We start from the raw sequence: 22,752 nt of genomic DNA, 5'->3' as shown, positions 1-22,752 counted from the left end.
AATTAATAATATTGCTGAAACCCAAATTGTTTTTATTTCAATTTGTATGAGAAGTTTCAGGGGAAAGCCACTAAGGAAATGGGATCTGGAATTCAGGGGACTGTGATGGCCAGTAGGCAACTATTGCACGTTGGAAGTCACTTCATATCCCTGCTGTTACCTCATTGTATATTAGGAATATTAGTAATAGCTAACTTTTATTGAATGTTCACTATGTGCCAGGCATCATTCTAAACTGCTGTACATGTATTAACTTACTTAATCTTCATAAAACTCATGAGGTCATTACTGTTATAAGGCCTCCTTTACTTCCTAAATGAAAAATTGAAGAACAAAGAGGTTAGATCATTTGCCCAAAGTACCACAGTGAGTTGGGGAAAAACCAAGAACCAAATGACCGAGTTCCAGAGCCTATGCTCTTAAACCTACACCCTTGCTTTTGCTGTGCTTAAGACATTAAATAAAGTGGGGCTACTGGAAAATTCTTTTTTTTTTTTTTTTAAGATTTTATTTATTTATTCGACAGAGACAGAGACAGCCAGCAAGAGAGGGAACACAAGCAGGGGTAATGGGAGAGGAAGAAGCAGGCTCATAGCGGAGGAGCCTGATGTGGGGCTCAATCCCATAACGCCAGGATCACGCCCTGAGCCGAAGGCAGACGCTTAACCGCTGTGCCACCCAGGTGCCCCTGGAAAATTCTTATATTAGATGTGTCTCATGTAAATCAATCTTATGACAGAAAGTACTTTATTGTTTCTAACCCAGAAGTTCATTTGGACTAAAATTTTAGAATTCTGTTTTTTGAACTCTTTTATATTCCCAATGCATATTTATCCCCCAAACAGTCAAATGGCATAACTGAAATGCCCTTCATTTCCAGACAGGACATTTTCCATAATGAATTGATGCACTCTCCATTTTTGAGTCCTTAGGAATCTTTCAAACACCTTTTCTGATTGGAAAAAAATAAAAAGTCCACCTGGTTTTTAGATGAGAAATATTTCTTTTTTTTTTTTTTTAAAGATTTTATTTATTTATTTAACACAGATAGAGACAGCCAGCGAGAGAGGGAACACAAGCAGGGGGAGTGGGAGAGGAAGAAGCAGGCTCATAGCGGAGGAGCCTGATGCGGGGCTCGATCCCATAACGCTGGGATCACGCCCTGAGCTGAAGGCAGACGCTTAACCACTGTGCCACCCAGGCGCCCCTAGATGAGAAATATTTCTTATACAAAATATCAACTTCTGAAAATACTCCTAAAAGAGTTTTTATACTGGTTTTATTTATTTATATTATTATTATTTATACTAGTTTTAGAAGGTATATTTGTCGACATCAATTAGTAGTCATGATACCTTTGAGGATGGCAAAGAAGGCGTTATTCCACTTTTTCAAAGATTCTCACTTTTCTAATTTCCCTAATGTTTTCAGTCTGCAGGTATTTGGATCTAGGTTTATGGTCTATCTGCCTTCAAGCCACAGGATACAAATTCTGTGTGCATTGCTCATGATAAATTCAGTAGATATTTGTGTAAATGTCATGCTGCATGTAAAGTGACAAGAATTTCACTGTAATTTGGCATGAGGTGAAGCATTAATTAAGGGATATACATACAAATGAGTTGAGGGAAAACATTTTGCTGTCAGGTAGTTTGGAAAATGACCATAATGAACACTGTTGGCATTTTTGTGACCTATAAATGCTATATAAAGCTTTACCAAAAATCTACTGAGGTCAGCAGCAGCAGCAAAGCATTAACTAATGGGTACTTAAACTACTAGCAAAAATGAATCATATTAAATCTTCAGAAAAATAAATCACTATTTACTGATGCAGAATAGGTTACATGATTATTGCAAGCCACAACATATGAGAATGTGATATCATTCATAAAATACAGAATAAAATAGACCTATTTACTTCATATTATTATTTTTGATGCACATCCTTTTTCTAATTAGTAGAACAAATGTTAATGGCAAGATCCTGGATGCCCAAGTAGAAGCAAGTATCCATTCTACAGGGGGCTGAACTGGGGATTGAAAGCATTAAAAATTATTTTATATTTAGTACAGCCTCTCCCCAAATAAAAGTTAGTGCCCTTTAAAATGTGACACTGTCTAATGCTCTTTGATATTCTTGTCTAAGCTTTAGAGACTGTTTTGAATGAAATAATCATAGAAGGAAACTAATGGGGAGATGAAGAAATGGGTTGATTCCCTTGGGTTGTGTACTGTTTCCTCAATTAGTCGTTGCCTTGCAATTGAATGTAAGTTGTACCCTGAGGATAACATTATGATTTTTAGTCACCTTTGGATCTTCAGCATTGGTAAATTTTCAAAAAAAATAGGGACTAGAGAAATCTGAGTACCATCTTCCATAGATCTTCTCTTTCCTCTCACATTGTCTCTGATATCTTTCTTTCTTTCTTTTCTTTCTTTCTTTCTTTCTTTCTTTCTTTCTTTCTTTCTTTCTTTCTTTCTTTTTTCTTTTTCTTTTCTTTTCTTTTCTTTTCTTTTCTTTTCTTTTCTTTTCTTTTTTTTCTTTTCAGGCTCACTAGTGTAGCCCTTTGGTTTCTATCTCTACATCTATCCAAACTTGTCAGGTTAACCCCCATGTATAGGCTTAGCTGTTCTGTATACTTTAGAACCAGTCTTGATCTTAGGAGTGTTATAAGTGGTAACAAATAAGCCTACTTAAAAACTTACATGCCTCAAATTGAAACAAAATTATGGTGATTCTACTCTGTCTATGGTGATCCAGTCTTCCGGAACTTGAGTTTCTCTTTCTAGTTTACATTTTTCTAGAAATAGCAATTTTGTCTTCTCTTTCTCTCACTAGGTATCAAGGCCTTAAATCGAATTATTCCAGTTGTCCAGATCACAGTCTTAAATATCTGTTCCACAAATATTTGTTGCTGGTAAGAATTTCCACCCTATTTTGAGTAGAGCCATTTCCTTGCCTTATCTTATCTTTCCTGTCTAGACTCTAAGCTCTATAAGAGCAGCAGATGTATGTGCTTTCTCCACTTGGAAATACTGATCAGAAGTTTACCAAATCCACTTCCTCTGCCTGGCTCCACAACTGAACGGTACTTCACAGATCTTCCCATTTAGGTGGGACAGTAAGACTAGTCCCAGCTGATAGAATTTAAGCAAGAGTAATGTCCCCATTTCAGTGTAAGCCAGTTAAAAGCAGATGTGTATTCTCTAAGCTTGTGCTCACTCATTCTCTCTGTCCCTGTCTCTCAGCTGGCTGACTGATGCTAGACTGATTGTGAAAACGTGTGTTGGAGAAAGTGGAACTAAAACAAGTTTCCTTTGCTGAATGACTACATGCAGCAGAAACTGTGTTGTCAATCTGCTTATATGTTAAGCCTCTGAGGTTTGGAGGCTTGTCTATTTTTTTTCCCCAAACAACAATCAACTTTATTATTCATAAATGGGCTGTGGCTATCATAAAAATCTAAAATACATGGCATTGGTTTAGCATTTGGGTGACGGAATTCAAAGAAACCGATATTGAAGGCTGGAAATATGGCAATTCATATAAAGTACTGACAGCACATGTGGTAAGACTGTAACTTATATTGGGAGGCAGACCATATGCCTGCTCAGCTGACAGGAAGTGAATTAAAAGAATAAAATTGTTAGTGTATTTTAGCTCATATTAATTAACGTTGACAAAGATAAAGTGAGCTCAGGAAAGAATTGGCCAAGTTGTAAGCGTAAATGAATGGAAATAGAGAAAGTCTAGAAAAAAGATCGTTGCAGAGTTGGAAAAGTTGACTGTTTCTAGGTCTGAAACAACTGGATATAAGATTCGATGCCATATGTGACTGAGAAAGCTTGCAAGTAAAAGAAGCTTATTGAAAATAGTCCTCCTAGTCAAGCTTAATAGACTCAAGAAAGCAGCCATTAAGGTTGGAGTGGCCTGTTGGCAAAAAAGCAAATAAATACATCAGATTTGGGAACTGTGTCCATGAAGGACCACCAGCTATGTTTGCTGTACATCATACCACTTGGTAAGATGGTAACATACCAATAGATAACAAATAATTTAGAAGCCTAAAAAAGCAATAAGCTGGGACTAAAACTCTCTAAACTTTAAATCAAGTATTGGAACATCAGCTTTCAATGAGCAGAAAGCAAGTTTCCAAAGTTTTTCTGCCTCCATAGTGAGCAGAATGTCCAAAATTTATTTTAAATATGGCTGTGGAGTATTTTGACATGAAAGAATCATCTCCCCCAACTCAGAAGGCCAAGGATCAAAAGAGCAATGGAGGGAGACGTTCTTTCCAAGTCAGGTTTGTAATATCTGTCACATAGGATTTCAGAACTGCTGTGCACCAATACTGCTTTGTTATTTCCATTCTTCTCTTTTCTGAATGGGAATGTTTATTGTGGTTACATTGGCCCTGCTCCCCCATTGTGCAGTCAGTGTCAGAGGGAGACCAATAATTTCTCTTTTTGGTTCACCAGACCATAAGAAGCAATATGAGGCAAGTTAAAAAGGACTTTGCATCATCAGGAATTCTTAAACTTTCAATTGACTGGAATGAATGCTTAGGATTTTGAGTTTTCCTTGGGAGTGGATGAGTATGTTTTACACTGTGGGATGAAAAGCAAAATGGATATTTCTTGACCACAGCAGAGGATTGTGGCAGAGACAATGGACAATGTTTACCAAACCCATTTCTTTTTCCTCTTGTGCATGTTGATATACTAAGGTTCCTAGCCAACTTGTGATAGATAAAGCTATATGACTGGATTCTAGTGAAAACAATGTGGGCAGAAGTATTAAGTACAGCTTGTGGGTCTAGACCGTAAAAATCACCCATGAACAATTACTCATTTTCTTCCTATTTGAGGACATCCTTGGAGTTTATGTGTTTAAGATGGTAGCATCATATAATGGAAGGAGCCAAGTTTGTGAAGTAAAGCCCTGTCGATCCCCATCACCATTTCGTTAGATTATGGCATAAGCAATCAATAAGCTTTTATTAAATGACTGAGACTTTAAGGTTTGGGCTTTTTTTTTTTTTTTTTTTTTTTTTTCCTGGTAGTTAGCCTACCCTGACTGGTACACCCAATATTCACAACTTTTTCTTTTTCATGATACACTGTTCCTGGATTTATTTTGTATGTTTTTAATACCACAAGCCTTTCTATTTTGTATAATCTGTGCTTTAACCAGGATAATAATCCATTCTAAATTGATTTCATAAATTACTGAATTGAATACTTGGTTGATTTATTTTTATTCTTTGTTTGTTTAAAGTGAAAGTGCTTAAATCTGTTAATTTTACCCTGAGTACATTTTACTCTGGTTCTCTGAATAGAGCTTTGGCGACATCCCATAAATTTTGACGTATTATTTCATTTTATCATGTTCTCTTTATCATTATTTTCCAAGGGGCTCCCAACGAAGTTTTTATTTCCTCATTGATACAAGAGTTTAGGAGAGGGGCGCCTGGGTGGCTCAGTAGTTAAGCATCTGCCTTCGGCTCAGGGCGTGATCCTGGGATCGAGCCCCGCGTCAGTCTCCTTTGCTGGGAGCCTGCTTCTTCCTCTCCTGCTCCCCCTGCTTGTGGTCCCTCTCTCACGGGCTGTCTCTCTCTCTGTCAAATAAATAAATAAAATCTTAAAAAAAAAAAAGAGTTTAGGAGAATAGTTTTAAATTTCCATGTGGTTAAGCATACTGGTTTTATGTTGCTGAGGGCATTAAATGAGAAATTGAAGGCAAAATCACTCAATCACACAATTGACACCGTGCCTGCTTAATCATAATCATTCACTAAATATTAGTAAATAATATTAAACTGCTTTTGCTGTAATACTCTGCTAAAGTCTAAACATGGTAGCTATGCCAATGGAGAGAGAGCAATCCAGTTTTCCAGTTGAATCTGGTTGTTTGAACAATGGGACCAGTGGTGAAAGAATGCATCTCAGATTCCAACATAAGAACAGTAGGATCTCTCTCTTTTATGTGACAAAATGTGTGTCAGGGTCTTCTAGTAATCTACTGGTGTGTAACAAACTACTCTCAAATTGAGTGGCCTAAAATTACATTTACTGTGCTTACAAATCTGAAATTTGGGCAAAGCCCATTAAGGTAGGTAATCCCTTCTCCACTAAGCCTCAGCTGGGGCAACTCAGAGTCTGGGGGCTAGAATCATCAGAAGGTTTACTCATTGATATATCTAGTGGCTGACCACACTGGCTACTGGTTTAGACCTTAGCTGATGCTGTTGGCCAGCACACCAGCTGGTCGCCTCTCTGTCTGGCCTGGGCTTCCTCACCACATGGTAGGTGAATTACAAAGAAGAGGTACAGAAAGAGAGAAACAGATGGCCAGGTGGAATCAGTATTGACTTTTCCAACCTAGCTGTAGAAGTCATACAGTGTCTCTTCCTTTGTATTTTATTTGTTAAAAGCAAATACTAGGGGCGCCTAGTCATCTCACTCTTGCTTTCAGCTCAGATTCTGATCTTGGGGTCATGGGATCGAGCCTTGTGTGGGGCTCGGCACTGGGTGTGGAGCATGCTTAAGATTCTCTCTCTCATTCTCCCTCTGCCTCTCCTCCCCACTTCCCTGCTCACACACCTGTGGGCTCTCTCTCTAAAAAAACAAAACAAAACAAAACAAAACAAAACAAAAAACAAATACTAAAAATACTAAGGAGGTCTATATTCAATGGAGGGAGAAATAAAACCCACCTTTTGATGAAGGAGCATCAATGTAACGTAAGAATACATGGGATGGAATAAATCGGTGTGGTCATCTTTAGAACATGTATCTGCCACATGGGGATTTTTACTAATTGTGATTTTTATTTCTATCCCCTACTCTGATACAATGCAAAAATTCTAGTCAACTTTGATTTGAATGTTGACTTTAAGTCTTTATGTTTAGTACTATGTGTTTTCTTCTGAATCATCATAGGTACTTCAGTGGGCACATTAGAGAAGCTAGATATTACTCTTTGTCAGATATGATTTAGACCATTGTGGGCCACTTTTGAACTTTTCCCCTACTGCCAAAACACAGATCTTATTGAGAAATACCACCAAATCAACTGGGTTGATCTAAATTTGGTGCAATAACTAAAATATACTTCCATGTGGATAATAATTCCTTCCTCATTTTAATTTAGCAATGTACCACTGCTTTGTTTATGGCTATAACTTTTAAGAATGGTAGAATCTTGGCCCTGGGCTGGAAATGTCATCAAGATTTGAGTAGTGATCTATGCTTTGAGCAGCCAAATCTAAATCAACCTTTGAAATATTACTTGGGTTGGCAAGATGCAGCCTGGACCAAGGACATTACTGCAAGTCAAAAACTTTTGGATCCGTAGATAAAACTCTGACATTCATACCAGCTGTGACTTTGATTAAGTCACTTATTCTGCATTTCTGGCTATCTGCCTTAACTTTCCGGCCAGACCTGCTCACTCCCCTTTCAAAACAGGAGAGATAGAGAGAGCTGACAAAGCAAGCTGTTACTTATTAAGTTTATTAAAAAGTAAGTAGCACTACATGATGAGTTGGCAGAGCCTAGGTCAGCTGTAGAAACTAGAGCATGTTTAGCCCAATAAGTAAAATCCAAAAAAGAAGCTCTTTAATAGTATAAGGTAGAACCTTATTTGTTAATAATAATAGTTAATATTCATTGAATGCTTAGTATAGGCCAGGCACTATGCTAAACATTTTGTTTATTGAACCTAATTTTCCCAACAAGAAAATTGAGATATTATTATTACCCTCATTTTAAAGGTATGGAAACAGGCTCAAAAGGTTAAATACATATTCAAGCTCTCACAGCTGAGTGACAGCAGAAATTCAAACAGGAGTTTTTCTGACTCCAAAGTCTATACTTGCAAACACTTCACTATACTGCAGATACCACGTGGATCTAGTTCAGCCCTACTGATTTCACAGTGTAGTTGTTTAGGACCAGAGGTTATATGAACTTCCCAAAGTCACAAAACTACTTAATTATTTAGTCAAGGCTTTAGGTAGTCTGTTGAAATACTTTGTGATTCTCTACACATCATGTCAGTGTGTAGAATTTAATTCCACTTACAGGCGTGACATCCCCCCAAATTACCAAGTCATAATCTAAATAATTAAATATCAGAGTTATAGTTCTGAATTTATGTTTTGTCAATACTTGAGTTCTTATAAAAATTGTTGCTTGTTAAACAGTTCTCTATAACAGATCGTAGCAACATTTCTACTTGCTTATTTCACAGAGATGTTTTCAGGATCAATGAAATCATGTGTGTAAAGTACACAGGGTGAAACACTAAACATTACTTACATAAACGACAAGATGCCCATATCGCTGTTGTATTTGTGACTGAAATCATTTCTCGCCATCAGCCGACTACAGTGCAGAAATCCAACAACCACAAGACACTCCCCTCCCACCTACCCAAAGTGGTTCTTTCCTTTTCTAGTTAGGCAGTCAGTAGTGTAGAGTGTTGTGGCTGTTGGATTTCTACACTGCAGGTAGCAGAGAGCAAAGAAATGATCATAGTCACAAGTTCAGCAATAGAACAGGCGTTACTGGCATGTTTAATTATTTCCTATAAGATACTACACCAAAGTGCTATCTTGCATTTCCCCAAGGTCCAACCACAAGCACATTATTGCCTAATGAAAATTACTGGGATACAGCCTAACACAGTGCCATCTGGTGGTTTCCATCTAATAATAAAATAGATCTATAAACCCTTTCTCACCTCACTCTAGCTTCTCGTTGATTGTGGAAAGCCAGCTTCAGTAAGTTGTTTTTGATAAAAAGTTCTGTATGTTACAGAAAATTTCAGAAAGTAGTTGGTTGTGTCATAGTGAAGAAATTCCCCAAGATTTTTTCAAACATGAAATAATTTTATGCCTTAATCTGGGCAGTGCTTTCCAAGTAAGGAAGAGGAAAAGGTTCCTTAACGTTATTACATGAGTATCATTGGCATTAGTGTCCTCTCTTACACGATTTTCCAAGATTCGTTTCATGAACCCTCAGTCCTGGCACCTGTCCTTTTTCTAGTATTCCTGACAATGTCTTTAATACAAGGCAGGGATATTAACACTTTTTGTGAGAAAATAACATTAATGCCTATTACTGTGAAACAATTGATAATAGCAATTCAGTGGTTGGTAAATAACCTCTACTTCCCCTAAGACAGCAAACTCTGGATTTTGAGAGTGGTCAAAACACTGCCCAGGGTGTCTGGCTGTTGATGTGTGTGTCATTCCTTAATGTTCCTGTATCAATTCCAGGCATACTTGCCCCCATCCTAAGGATGGGAGCCAAGTTAAATCATCTACTTTGTTCTCATTGTCTTGACAGTTCTGAAATCTATACAGTCCTTGCCAAATACCCATGTGTTAGAAAAAGAGAGAAATCCTGCCCTTTTCTTTCAATTACCTTTTCTTTCTCTGTAAAACAATTGTTTTTCTTAATCACTTTTTTTTTTTTTACTCTTTCTCTGTGCAACATGAATGTCCTTTTCTTTGGCTTTTTTTTTTTTTTTTCTTTACCCGAGTGTCATTTCTTGTCTCATTTGGCTATTTCTTGCTGGCTCATTGGCAAATTAGCATAATCAGTTCTGGACTTGCTTAAGTATATCTATTTGCAGTTATATCAAATATCCAATTTTAAATTTTCATTTCAGCTCTGAATTATGCAGCATCCAATGACTTTTAACCATTTAAAACCCAGTAATAGACATAGGTAATACATTATTAATCTGTATTCTCCTGTGATTTAACTATATCTTAGAAGCCTGACAACTTTGGAAGATTTGTTAACCATCTTATGGCTATAAGGCTTGTAAGGCACTTCTACAGCGAGTATTACCTGAAACATTGTGAAAAATTGATATTTTAAAAATTCATGGCAGTTTTACAGATCTCCATGAGTCCAAGTTAAAAAAAAAATAAAGGCAAAAGAGGAGATAGTGTCTTTATTTAAAAGAAAAAATTGAGATGTATTTATTTCAGTGAGAGAGAGAGTGCGCAGGGGGGAAGAACAGAGGAAGAGGGAGAGAGAAACTCTAGCAGACTCTGCTGAGCATGGAGCCAACGCTGGGCTCGAGCTCACAACCCTGCGATCACCACCTGAGCCGGAACCATCAGACATAACCAACTGCACCACCCAGGTGCCCCAAGAGATACTCTTTTTAATAGCTGCTGTCCACTTTTGCTGAAAATATAAGCCTTTATGAAATCTCCAAATAGTAATGTGTTTATTTTATGACAAAATAAAAGCAGGGAAGATGAGATAAGCATAATATTATAAATGGTCAGATAGGAAAGCAAACTCTCCAACCTCAGTTTGAGAAGGACCCAGGCTGAGTATGAAGAGAGGGGAACACTTCCTACTCCCTAACTTCCAGAGGTTTTCACCTTTAGATTTCCTATCACCCCCATATTTTATCCTATTTTCTCTTTTGGAGCGCAGGCCCCTGGCCCAGGGACTTAAACTGAAGACCTGCTCTGAGGGGAAATATGTCCCTGCCTTTCCGAGCTGCGATTCGGAATGCATTTTTCTAACAGGAACATTGCAGCATGGTTTCGTAAGATGCTCAGGACAGAACATTGCTTCCGCCGTTGGTTTTAGCTCTCTGGTTGTCTCTAGGGAAAATGCTAACTGAGTCTTAAATGAGTATCTCACAACCTAAACTCTTAGAACATAGTCCATGTGGAAGCTGGAGGGTGCCTTTATGTTTAGAAATATCAAAGAAATCCTCACTGGCTTCTCTCCAAGCTCTCTCGGAATTCTTGAACATTCTGACAAGCCCTAGCTAGAAGTCAGCAGGAAGCTGGAAGGCACACACTCTTGAACTTTTGAACCTCTGAAACAGCATCTATTTTCTCAGTTCTGTTTGTTGACTCCTCTTTGATCTCATCTTATTAGAAAGATAATACCCTACATTTTAGCATATTTAACATAAACTGCTCCTACAATCCTCCGGGGAGCTCTGCTTAACTTTAGCCTTTCCCCAATCTCTAAGCTCTTTACTGCAGTGTGCACTTACCTTCACGGAAATTGTTAAGTAATTCTCCCTAACAGGGAGTTTACTTTTCTGTAGGCAGGGTTATTTGTATTTCATTTCATCATTTGAACGTGAACTTATTTCTAATTTTGTGAGCATCTTTGAAAGCTTCCTAATACAACTAAAAGAGCCAACAGGAGGAAAGAAACCTTGTCTATGGCGATGGTGGTGGTGGTGATGAAGGACACCCTTTGCCGTTTGGCCATTTGGCCAGAGCCTTACATTCAGAAAGTGTCTCAGATTTATAGCTTTTGCTATAATCTCGGAATGAGGAAATAACATGCAATTACATACATAAAGGAAGGGATTGAAAGATGATCATAGTACACTTCAAACTTGTGTTCATTGCTAAGCCAAATCAATGTAGCATACTATTGATGTGGGAAACAAGGGCAGAAGAAAAATTATTACATTTCCTTACTACTTATATCCCATTGACAAGTCCTTGAAACATTCCCCTAGGAACTTAACTGCCTGGATGTTGACACTTTGCCAAGAGCAAAAGGCAATCTTAGCCTGACTCCCAGATTCTGTAAGTCTACTTTAACATATAAAAATTCCTTTAGAAACTTCCCTTATCTCTACCCTCCCCACCCCGAAGATACATGTTGGCAATCATACCCCAAGTATATGACCCACAGATATAAATCCGAAGGGTCTCATTGAATAAGGAACAGGAGGGGCTATGTAGGAAGAAATAGGTAGAGGGCTATGTGATTAGGCTCACAGAAATTCCAGAAATACTGAGACATAAGGAAACCAGAGATAAGAGACAAACCAGACCACCCTGCCTTGGGCGTCAGAGGTGGGGTCTTTTAATGGCAGTCACATTGTGACCAGACCCCAAAGAAGAAGTAAGCCATTAAAGATGTTACTACCAGTCCTCACTCAAACCAAGACATCACCAGAATGATAAGGCCACGAGCTCCCTGATCAGTTCTAAATAAAAGACTGTCAGTGGAGGCCCAGGATGAAAACCCTGTCAGGACCCTTCTCACTCCTGAGAGCTTTTTCTGTATCTTGCTTAATAAAACTCTATCTCTTTACTCGCTCTCCTTTGTCCTTTGTCCATGAGATTCATTCTTTGACTCCATGAGAGCAGAACCTCACTCTCCCACTTCACTACGAATCACTATTAATTTGAAAATACTAATCCTATAATTACCTTTCAAATAGCAAAATGTTACATTGTAACTTTTGCTTTAAAATATTTTTTTTTAAAGATTTTATTTATTCGACAGAGACAGAGACAGCCAGTGAGAGAGGCAACACAAGCAGGGGGAGTGGGAGAGGAAGAAGCAGGCTCATAGCGGAGGAGCCTGATGTGGGACTCGATCCCACAATAACAGGATCACGCCCTGAGCCGAAGGCAGACGCTTAACCGCTGTGCCACCCAGGTGCCCCTAAAATATTATTTTTTAATGTAAGCATTGAAATTTTTAACTGTAGTAGCAGATAGTATTATTAGCATTCTAGAACTCAGTCCCTTCCTTTTCCCTTTCAAATAACAGCCAGATTTTATTTTGGCTCAATCCATCGCTCATCTCACTATCTTCGGTACAGGAATAGCCCTGGATGGCTTGAACCAGTCAGCATGTTTCATTCTTGTAGCCATAGTCACTAAAGGTTCAGGGATGGACTCAACTTCAGTGGTCCATCTTGATTGAATTCCAGGACTCTTTCTGGAAGAGTTGTTGGATTCCTTTTGACAGATTTAAAAGAGGATATGTATACCTTATGCCATGAGAAGAATGAACCTCAAGAAGACAGAGAGGAGAAAAAGAAAGAAAAAAAAAGATGATCCTCTGTATAGAGAGAGAGAGAGAAAAAGGAGGAACAGGGTCCTCCTTCATACAATCATAGACTTGCCAATTCTGAGGCCTGACGTATCTGAAAAAATTTCATTTTTGTGATCAACACTTCTCCCCACTTTTGAAAACTGGTTTGAATTAAAATTTCCATTATTGGTCACACAGAGTCTTATCCTTTTCCTAGAACTCCATTATGAAATTTCTTACATTTTTTAAGATCCAGATATCCTCAAAATCTTGAAGTGGCAAAGGCCTCTCTTAGCCATTGAGTGGCCCAGACTCAATATGGTGGTTGCCGTCCGCCGCAGAGGGTCCAGTCCAGGTTTTCCAGTGAGTCAGAATCCTGAACTCAGAGCTGCTGCCCCCAGTTTAGGAATGTTTCAAGCCTTTAAGATGTTGTGATATTGAGGAGCTAGTATTCCCACCCTCTGCTTTACATTCGTAATTTAATTCCAAAACCTGGGTGAAAGGCAGAAAGATATCAACTGAATAAAAGATGCCCATGATGTAAAAATCGATTACATTTTATTCCTTTTGGAGAGTCCATGCTAAGTAAAAATTAACTAGAGTTAATGGTTCTCAACCAGGCTGATTTTGTCCTCTGGGGGACATCTGGCATTGTCTGGAGCCATTTTTTGGTTGTCATATCTGTGGGAGAGGTGCTACTGGTGTCTAATGGGTAGAGGCTAGGGATGCTACCATATGGCCTGTAATGCACAGGACAGTGCCCACCGCACCCACAACAAAGAATTATCCAGCCTAAAATGTTAATAATAGTGCCGAACTTAAAAAACCCTGTTCTAACCATTTAAAGTAGTAGCAAAAGGGGGCGCCTGGGTGGCACAGCGGTTAAGCATCTGCCTTCGGCTCAGGGCGTGATCCCGGCGTTATGGGATCGAGCCCCACATCAGGCTCCTCCGCTATGAGCCTGCTTCTTCCTCTCCCACTCCCCCTGCTTGTGTTCCCTCTCTCGCTGGCTGTCTCTGTCTCTGTCAAATAAATAAATAAAAAATCTTTAAAAAAATAAAAATAAAAAATAAAGTAGTAGCAAAAGAAACTGATGATCTAGCTGTCACCCATTCTTTCGCTTTTGCTCAGTCTTTTATTGTTTGTCTCTCTTCTGTGTGCTGGCTGAGCTGGTTGTTTACAGTTATTGAAGAGCTTCTAGTTTAAGGTTTTGATTTTTCTTTGTTATTGGGGGAAACTGACAATTTTGGAAATTAGCATAATTTTTTCCTATGATGCAATCAGACAATTTAGAGAAAGACTCCCTAACCAAGAGATGACTGTATTATCCTTAGTATTTCTCTTTCTCTTTCTTTTTAAAGTCAACTTCTAAGTAATGAATGCTTACAAAGTACTACTTGTTTTTTTGTTTATTTATTTTTTGGAAAGATTCAGAGTTGTATAAGGCTTTTCTTGTTTCCCAGGAGCTCATAATCTAATAGTGGAGATGGGAAAAACATTCAGATTCTTTAGTACAAGGGGGTAGCTGTCGTGTTTGATGCTGCCATCACCAGAATGCTATTCAAGCACACAAGAAGGAAGATAAACTTAGAATCCAGGGATAACGTAGGGTTGACCTACACCTGGGGTAAATGCTCTTGCACAACTATGGCTCCTCGGAAGGGTCACTCCGAGCTTGTCACTTGCCTCTTGTGGCATCTGTAAGACAGCAGAAATCTTGTGGGTTTTTAGGGGCTTGTCGGCAGCTGTCTGGGTGAGGCTGCCAGCCTTAATCATTCACCTTCCCTGGTGCAGAGACAGTGAAGAGAAAACGCAGCTCAGCAAGGCTGAGAGGGCATGAAATTGTGTTAAGCAACACTCATGACAATGACTGGATTTGCTATTTTAGAGTAAGTGACTAAATGTTTTTTTTTGAAATTGTAATTTTCCTGTGCTGTTAAGTGTAAAGGTGACCGCTCCGTGGTGGGCTCTCAGCAGTTTGTACTCGACAGCTAATCAGGTTGATTCATTTGGTGAGGTGGGCAGTAAGCTCAGTTATAAAACAGAATTGAGTTCTTACCTCACTGAGATGTAACCTCACATATTTTTTTCTTTCTTCTTCTTGAAGGAAAGAAATCACCATGCAGACTTTTCAGGGGACATTGTGAAGACACGAGATTCTGTATTCGTACTAGGAAAGATAATCATCCATGGAACAAAACCCGTTCCTTTATTGAGTTTGCTAGCAGCCTTTCAATAAATAATTTAGGCTGCAATCACAAATGAGAGTCAGAGTTTTGGGTGGGGACTATCCTGAGTTTATTCTAGCCCAATGCCAATGCTAGTGGAGTGTAAAATGCATGCTGGCCTATTGCTAATTGCACCAGAGCTGACCAGAGGCGAGTTAGCAATGGCTCCCGTATTACCACGTTTCCCCACAGGATGGCATCCATCAGTTAAAAACAAAATTTACAGTATTAGCAAAACTCACAAAAATAGAGATGGGGAAAATTTTCTATGAGGCTTTACAGTGTTTAGGGTTTATTTTGATACACATTTTAACTTGATCATAGTGAGTGAGGGTGGTGTGGGTGTTTGCCAGGAGCTGGCACAGAAACAGACATAGAATTTGTGGTATGTGCGAAGAGAAAAACCGACTCATGCTGAGGATGGAGTTGCTAACAAATAAAGCTGAGCATTTCAGAGCCCCTGATCACCAGAGGCCCATTTATGGAATTAATGTTTTTTCCTCCATCAGAAGATTAGCAACTATCAAGAGATCAAATCAGAACAAGCAGAGTCTCATGACAAATTAAGGAGCACAGCATAAGATGATTTGGGGTTTTGGTTTGGTGATGACAAAGTGCTAATATTTTATAGCATGAGAACAAGAAAAGTATAATATTTTAGCTCTGTGATGATAGAAGTCACACAGACCAACCCTGAATGTTTCTTTTTTTTTCTTTCTTTTTTTTTTTTTTTAAAGATTTTATTTATTTATTTGACAGAGATAGAGACAGCCAGCGAGAGAGGGAACACAAGCAGGGGGAGTGGGAGAGGAAGAAGCAGGCTCACAGTGGAGGAGCCTGATGCGGGGCTCGATCCCAGAACGCCAGGATCACGCCCTGAGCCGAAGGCAGACACTTAACCGCTGTGCCACCCAGGCGCCCCAACCCTGAATGTTTCTGATGGGGGAAAACAATTCCAAAGAGAAGGAGACATTTTTCTAAGCCAGGACTAGAACAAAAGCAATGTTTCCATTTAGAGGGTACTTAGTCAATGAGAAGGAAAATGAGGGAGGTTGTCTTGAAGCTCTGTTATGTCCAGCATATGTATTTTCAAAATTAGATTTATGTTGCAGATCAATAAAAATGGCAAAGTTTCCTTCTTTCTTTCCTTCCTTCCTTCCTTCCTTCCTTCCTTCCTTCCTTCCTTCCTTTCTTTCCTTCTTTCCTTCTTCTTTCTTTCTTTCTTTCTTTCTTTCTTTCTTTCTTTCTTTTTTCTTTTCTTTTCTTTTCTTTTCTTTTCTTTTTTCTTTTCTTTTCTTTTCTTTCTTTTTTCTTCCAGATTTTTATTTATTTGACAGAGAGAGCACAAGCAGGGGGAGAGGCAGGCAGAAGGAGAAGCAGGCTCCCCACTAATTGAGGAGCCCCATGGGGGGCTCGATCCCAGTACCCGAGCTGAAGGTAGACACTTAACTGACTGAGCCACCCAGGTGCCCTGAAAAATGGCAAAGTTTTCTAAAGATGATTTATTCACTGTTAACTTAAAGGTAGAGAAATGTTGATTATCCATGTGAAAGGATGTTGTTGTTATTAAAACGCTTGGGGCAGCTTGGAGGTTGGTAGAAATTGGGGTTGGGGCACTAAGATTCCCCTCAGGACAACCTTGGTATCTCCATGAAATCTGAGTCTTCTGATCCCTCGTCAGATCCTTTCCACTGTGGTACATTTTTGTGAACCTTTCAAAGCCCTTTACAGTGAATAACTGCTGTATTATCTGCTTTTGTTCTCCTTTGAGACTCTTCCTGTGAGCCCACTGTCCTTTTGTCCATTACATCTTCCAAGCCTTTTATGGCTAAACTTGTTAGGCACACTTCCCCATCACCTTGAAAAGGACACTGAAGTCCTCCTGGGGGAGTGATTTCCTCACTGGGGAAAGTTAAGTCACAGTTCATTTTTCCACTACCAACTGCCAATTTCATTTCAGTAATCAAGTTATCAGTTATCAAGTGTCTTAGAGCTCACTTATTGTTTGTGGGCAAATATGATTTTTACATGTTCGTAGGCATCATGGGTATCTACTATAAAGCTTCTAGAAGGCGAGGATGTTGTCTTTTTCAGCTCACATAGCTCTTGCAAACATAGGCATTTCATTTTTAAAAAATGCAAAACAAACAAACAGAAAGAAGCTACTAATAACATCTTGGTGTCTGATGATGTCTCAATCGCAGATATAGCAAACTGCATCTGGCTTATTAAACAAGAATCTTTCCAGGGACTATTTAAAGTACTAGTAACTGTAACCCATCCATGAAAAGGCTGATTCATTCTGGATCTAGGAATCTGTATTCTTAACCTTTTCCTGACTCTGATACGCAGAGGTCAGTTGTATCCTATATCAACACATGGATCCTTTCTGTGTCTGGAAACACTTTGCTTCTTAAAGGGTCCAACAGAATGATGGTGATAAAATTTAAATTCAACTTACTGAATAATTTCGTGGTTGGAAACTGTAACAATCTTACCTGTATATGTTTGTCTGTCCTATTTGTGCATTTCAGTACTGGACAAAGGAATCTGTGAATTCGGTGTGTTTTAAATCACTTTGATGTCCGGTGTTGAAGAATGTAAAAGAAAAAAATGCATTACTATTATGTATTGCAAAAGCAGAGAAACCCTAGATCCTTTCCTCTGCCAGCATTTGTCACATTTAAGTAAGAGATTTTTGAAAATGGGCCTGTGTAATAATACCTGGGCATGTCCAGGACACCTCATAGATGTGATTATTTGTGAAGAGTAAAATCAGCAATGCCTTCACTTTCCTGAGTAACAAGTCATGGTTCTTTGATGACATTCTGTTAGGCAAAGAAGAGAACAATAATAATAAAAAAAAATCCCAGTCTTTTTTCTTTACCTTTTTTTCCCCTCTGATATTATCAATATGTAAAACCCAAGGCAAGAAGAGGCCTTTGGCATCCTTGTTAGTAAACAAACAGAGCGGTTACAATTCTTTTGACAAGAAGGTGTGGAAGAGTGTGCTCTGGAAGGCTCTTTCTCCTTTTCTCCCCCGACTTCCTCTCCTCCAACTTGACAAGCTGATTGCAGAGGCCAATGAAAGCATCCTTGTCTTTTTCAGGTTGAGAGCATTTGTTTGGCATCTGAGCGGGTGGCCTTCTTGCTGTGGGGTGTCAAGTCACGCGATGGGAACTGAGGCAGCCTTCTTGGACTGCTCAGCCATCGCTTTCCTGTGAGAGCAGCCCTGATGCCCACGAGCGAGTGGCCCAATTAGAAACTGAAGAAAACATTTCACCATGGGGGACACCAGCTGACTTTCCTGACTGTGGCGTTATTAATTAGATTGACAGGGGCAGCCAGGAGAGGTCGCAGTGGCTGAGAGGATATGGAAACAGAGTTCACGTTTCCTCAAAAGGCAAGAAATCACTGTTTTTCTGGTGTTGTTGGTAAGTTGTTGATCTTGAAAATCAGAAACCTGATTCACAGCCTCTTTTCCAGACTTTGTTAATATTTTAAATTATTTTGAGAGACATTCCCAAATGTAATGTCTCACAATATTTAAAGTACCACAAATTTCTTCAGAACTTAGCTCCAGCCTGTGCATCCAAGTAGGACCACTTTAATAGTTCTATTCAGGGTTTACTCTCTGGATATGTTGCCTTTGGTTCTTTTCTGGTGTTTTCAGGAAGTACTGTATATATCCTCACCAACATGTTTTCTTATAGCTGGGCACCATGTTGCCTACCTTTTCCACAGAGGCTTTGCCTTCCTTAGTCAGACATCACTATCAATCTCTTGTTCTGTCATTGCTCCTAGGCATTGCCACTGATTTACCAGACCCCTGATAAGTCAAAAATGAGGAGAATATGTCTCTTTTTTTTCCCGTACCTTGTCACTGGGGACATGATCAGCATTTGATCCCTGTTTCAAATAGTCTCTCTTGAAAATGGACGTGTCATCATTTCCCTTGGAAAGGAACCTCTTGCTTCCTTCAAAATCCCTCTTGGCCTTGCCTAGTCTACTCTTGGGCCAACAATAGATGAGAGTTGATAGATGATAACACTAAATTCCAGACCACGAAAACCCAAATGCAAGGCAAAACAGTCTCTTCTAGTATAGGCCGACCACATAATTAGCTGTGATTGTATGATTTGGGGCTTCAGGATAGCAGAAGATGAACCACATAACTTGTCCTCTTAACCTAGATCTATCAGGCATTGCCTTGCAGCCTTAGGAATCCTGCCAGTTCAAACTTGAGAGACCAGTAGTGACCAAGACGCAGTTCCTCAGCTCACAGGGATCAGATCCAGGCCTGCCAAAAGGGCACAATCAGTCGTTTCCATGAATGCTGCATGCAAATTACCTATGAAATTACCCTGAAATTAGTGGTATTTGTTTATTTATGTCATAATTTTGCAAGTGAACAACTTGGGCTGGGTTTAGCTAGGAGATTCTTCTGGTCTTAGCTGGGCTTACTCATGAGTATCTGTCCAGTTGGCTGGGAGCTGGCTCATTGGGATGCCCTCAGCTGATATGGCTCATTTTTGTTCTATGTGGTCTTTCATTCTCTAGTTAGCAAGCCAGGGCTTATTTCCATGATGTCTGCTAGGATTCCAAGAGAAATTGAAGAAGTATGTAAAACTTCTTGAGGTCTTGGCTTGGAATTGACATGTCATTACTTCTGCTGTATTCTGTTGGCCAATGCAGATTGAAAGGTGGTGTAAACTCAAGGGGAGGAGAAATGGGTCCCCTTATTGATGGGAGAAAGATGGGAATTCAGATTGTAGTGAAGGATTAATATCATTTTTGCAACTTACTATAAGACATGTTTTAAATACAGCTACATGTGATATTTCTGTGGATTGATTAATAACTTGAACAATTATTGACTTTTGTTGTTATTTTGTTTTGTTTGTTTATTTTTGTAAGTGTAGATCTGGGTATGCTTCTTATTTACCTCCCGGAGCCTACAGAGTAATTTTGCCTAAACCTCATCTTATAATTTACTGTGTAATGCCATAAGATTATAGAGATAGGTTTAGAAATAAATAAAAGAAAAAACAAAAACAAAATTAATACATTGCTATCTTATACAAGCAAAAGAGACGGATATGAGGAAAAGTATTATGTAATAAAGGAAAATATAAGGGCAAAAGTTATGGGACTTCTGTCTCTTATCTAGGCAAAAGAAGGGGAAATAACTGTCCATGACAGTTTGGAGGAATATTTACTCATCTCTTCTGGCTTTGCTTTTCTTCCTCTTAGACCTCAAGGCTTCTGGCTCTTCATGTCCTTCTTCTTCCACTATACCTGACCTGTGGGCTCTCAACTCAAAATCAGGCCCATCATCAGATGTGTGCATTTCTTATACTTGCATTTCTAGGCACTACTGGAAGAAGTAACATCACTGGACAGAATGGTATCACTGCTGGGTCCTCCACTTTGTGTTAGAATCCTTTCATGTGCAAGTCCCTCTCTTCTTCTCCCTACCAACAATCCCACATTCCCACCAGCATCCTCATTCTCTCACATCACCTTTCAAAGAGAACCATTGATATCAGGCAAAGTGTTCTTAACCTCCTCTCCACTCATAAGATGATCTGTATAAGTTCAAACTCTTCTATAGTCTTTCTCATTCAGTGTAAAAAAATGTTTTACTTTTCCTGTAACAAGAAATTAACATTACTGAGCCTTCAGATACACAGATTATGGAGCTATACTGATTGTATTGAAATCTTGTTTCTGCCTCTTACAAGCTTCATGACTTCATTGCAGGTCTCAGCTTTGTCACCTGTAATGGGGCAGGGTTAACTGGAGTGGTTGTGAGATTTTAATGGGACTTTCCCATTGAATGCAATGGGCTTAGCATCATACCTGACACATAGTTATCATGAGCCCTATTGTTTCTCAGTACTTGGGCTGTGAATTCCATGTCTAATAGTTTCAGAAAACATATTCCATCAGTTGTGATGAGCTTCTTCTATATAGTCAGTTCTTATTTTTCTTACTGACTCAAGTGTACTCTATTTTAATTTTCTTTTACCTTTTCATTATCATTTTGGGACTTTAAGTAACAAATGATCCCTTTGGATAATGCGAGGCCAATCTTTCTCCCTTTTTTTTTAAACAATATATTTAAAATTTTTCTTTCATGTGCCCTGATTTCTTTAGGCATTTGCTTTTTTTCTTTCTCTTTTTCTTCCCAGTCATAAATGTTTGATAGAGCTTATTGCATCTTTTTTTTTTCAACTAAGTATAAACTTATAATCTATCAGTACTATTAGTTAACTTTGTTCCAAATTGACAACCCCAAATTTCAGTGGCTTATGATAGAGCTATTTGGCTCTGCTCCCATATGTGGGACATACACTTTCTTATGGTAGAAGGGAAGAGTAAGAGACTGAGATAAACCAAACAATTGCATGTAAAATTTTTGTTTGGATATGACAAATGGCATTTCAGCTCATAATCTCTTGCTCAAACCAAGTCATATGACCAGAATAAAGTCAATGGGATGGTAAGTATAATTATACCCATTAAAAAGTACATAAGACACATAGCAATGAAGGGGTGAGGGTATATGTGCAGTGGTAGAGCTTACCATGTCAGTCCATTTAAACATGGTCTTGATCTGCACCTAAATGATTACTTATTTACCAAATTGTTGGGCTTGAGAATAAGCACACTTGGATTTGAGTCCTGCTACACCATTGACTCACCATAGTTCCAGCCTCAGTAAGCCTCAATTTCATCTATTATGGGGGTTAGAGTTCCCAGTTCATGGACAGTTTGTTATGGAGTATTAAAATATTTAAAGCACTTACATAAAAGTTAACTGTATGGTCAACATTATCACCACTACCAACCATCCTGTAGCAGGGACCAATATGAGCTATTTTAAAATTTTCAACTCTTTCTGCATGGGAGGAGAGGGGGAAATGAAAGCTGAAATTCATCCTTTGAGGAGAAGAAGAAGAGAGTGCTACCTTTGTTTTGAGAACTACTTTGGAGAACCTTTTGAATTATACAGATACAAGACCTCAGATACACTGAGATGTTTGATATTAGAATGCTATTAAATAATGTAAAGCAAAGTTTGTCTTTTTTTCCTTATTGGCAGAGGGTATTGTTGTAGAAATTAGTACATATATTTTTTAAAGATTTATTTATTTATTTGGGGGGGGCAGAGGAAGAGAAAGAGAGAGAATCATATACGAGGCTCAATCTCACACCCCTGAGATCACGACCTGAGCTGAAACTAAGAGTTGGTGGCTCAACTGACTGAGTTACCCAGGAGCCCCGGAAATCAATATATTAATTGAATGTTTTCTAATGCTTCCTGACTGTCCCTATGTGGAGACCCAGAACGTAGGGAGAGAAGAGAGAAAAATAAAATTCCTCTTTATTGTCTTATGTTATTTGTTCACTAATTCTTTCATGATTCCTTCATGATATAGATATTTATACTGTGCCTACTAGAGGCCTGGCACTGTGCTAGTAGGTTCTCGGGTTATAATAATTTACAAATCCCCATATATGGTCCTGCCTTCTTACATCCTTCAGTTTTACCTCTATTCATGCTTGGAGATAAAGCAGATCAGAGAGTTGAGCATAGCAAACAAAGTGGCTTGGAGAACACGCCACATGATAGTAGCCAGGGAAGCAGTCTGATGGGAGGGATGACTAATGACAA

At 38.8% G+C, this 22,752-nt stretch overlaps 1 protein-coding gene across 2 annotated transcripts in view; it reads left to right on the top strand.

Moving 5' to 3' along the window:
• NSUN3 (NOP2/Sun RNA methyltransferase 3) overlaps window positions 1-22,752 on the top strand; it is a 449,969-nt gene that overhangs the window by 192,833 nt on the left and 234,384 nt on the right. The window contains exon 8 of one of the 2 annotated variants that reach the window (XR_007188714.2): window positions 2,843-2,921. The exons of the other annotated variant lie outside the window; for it this stretch is intronic. The gene's annotated coding sequence lies outside the window, so the exon portion shown is untranslated. The remainder of the gene's footprint in view (window positions 1-2,842; window positions 2,922-22,752) is intronic. 2 annotated transcript variants of the gene reach the window in all.

This window comes from Ursus arctos, unplaced genomic scaffold, assembly GCF_023065955.2.
Source record: "Ursus arctos isolate Adak ecotype North America unplaced genomic scaffold, UrsArc2.0 scaffold_4, whole genome shotgun sequence".
In the NCBI taxonomy this organism is placed as follows: Eukaryota; Metazoa; Chordata; class Mammalia; order Carnivora; family Ursidae; genus Ursus; species Ursus arctos.
This window is presented reverse-complemented; position numbering and strand designations above follow the sequence as displayed.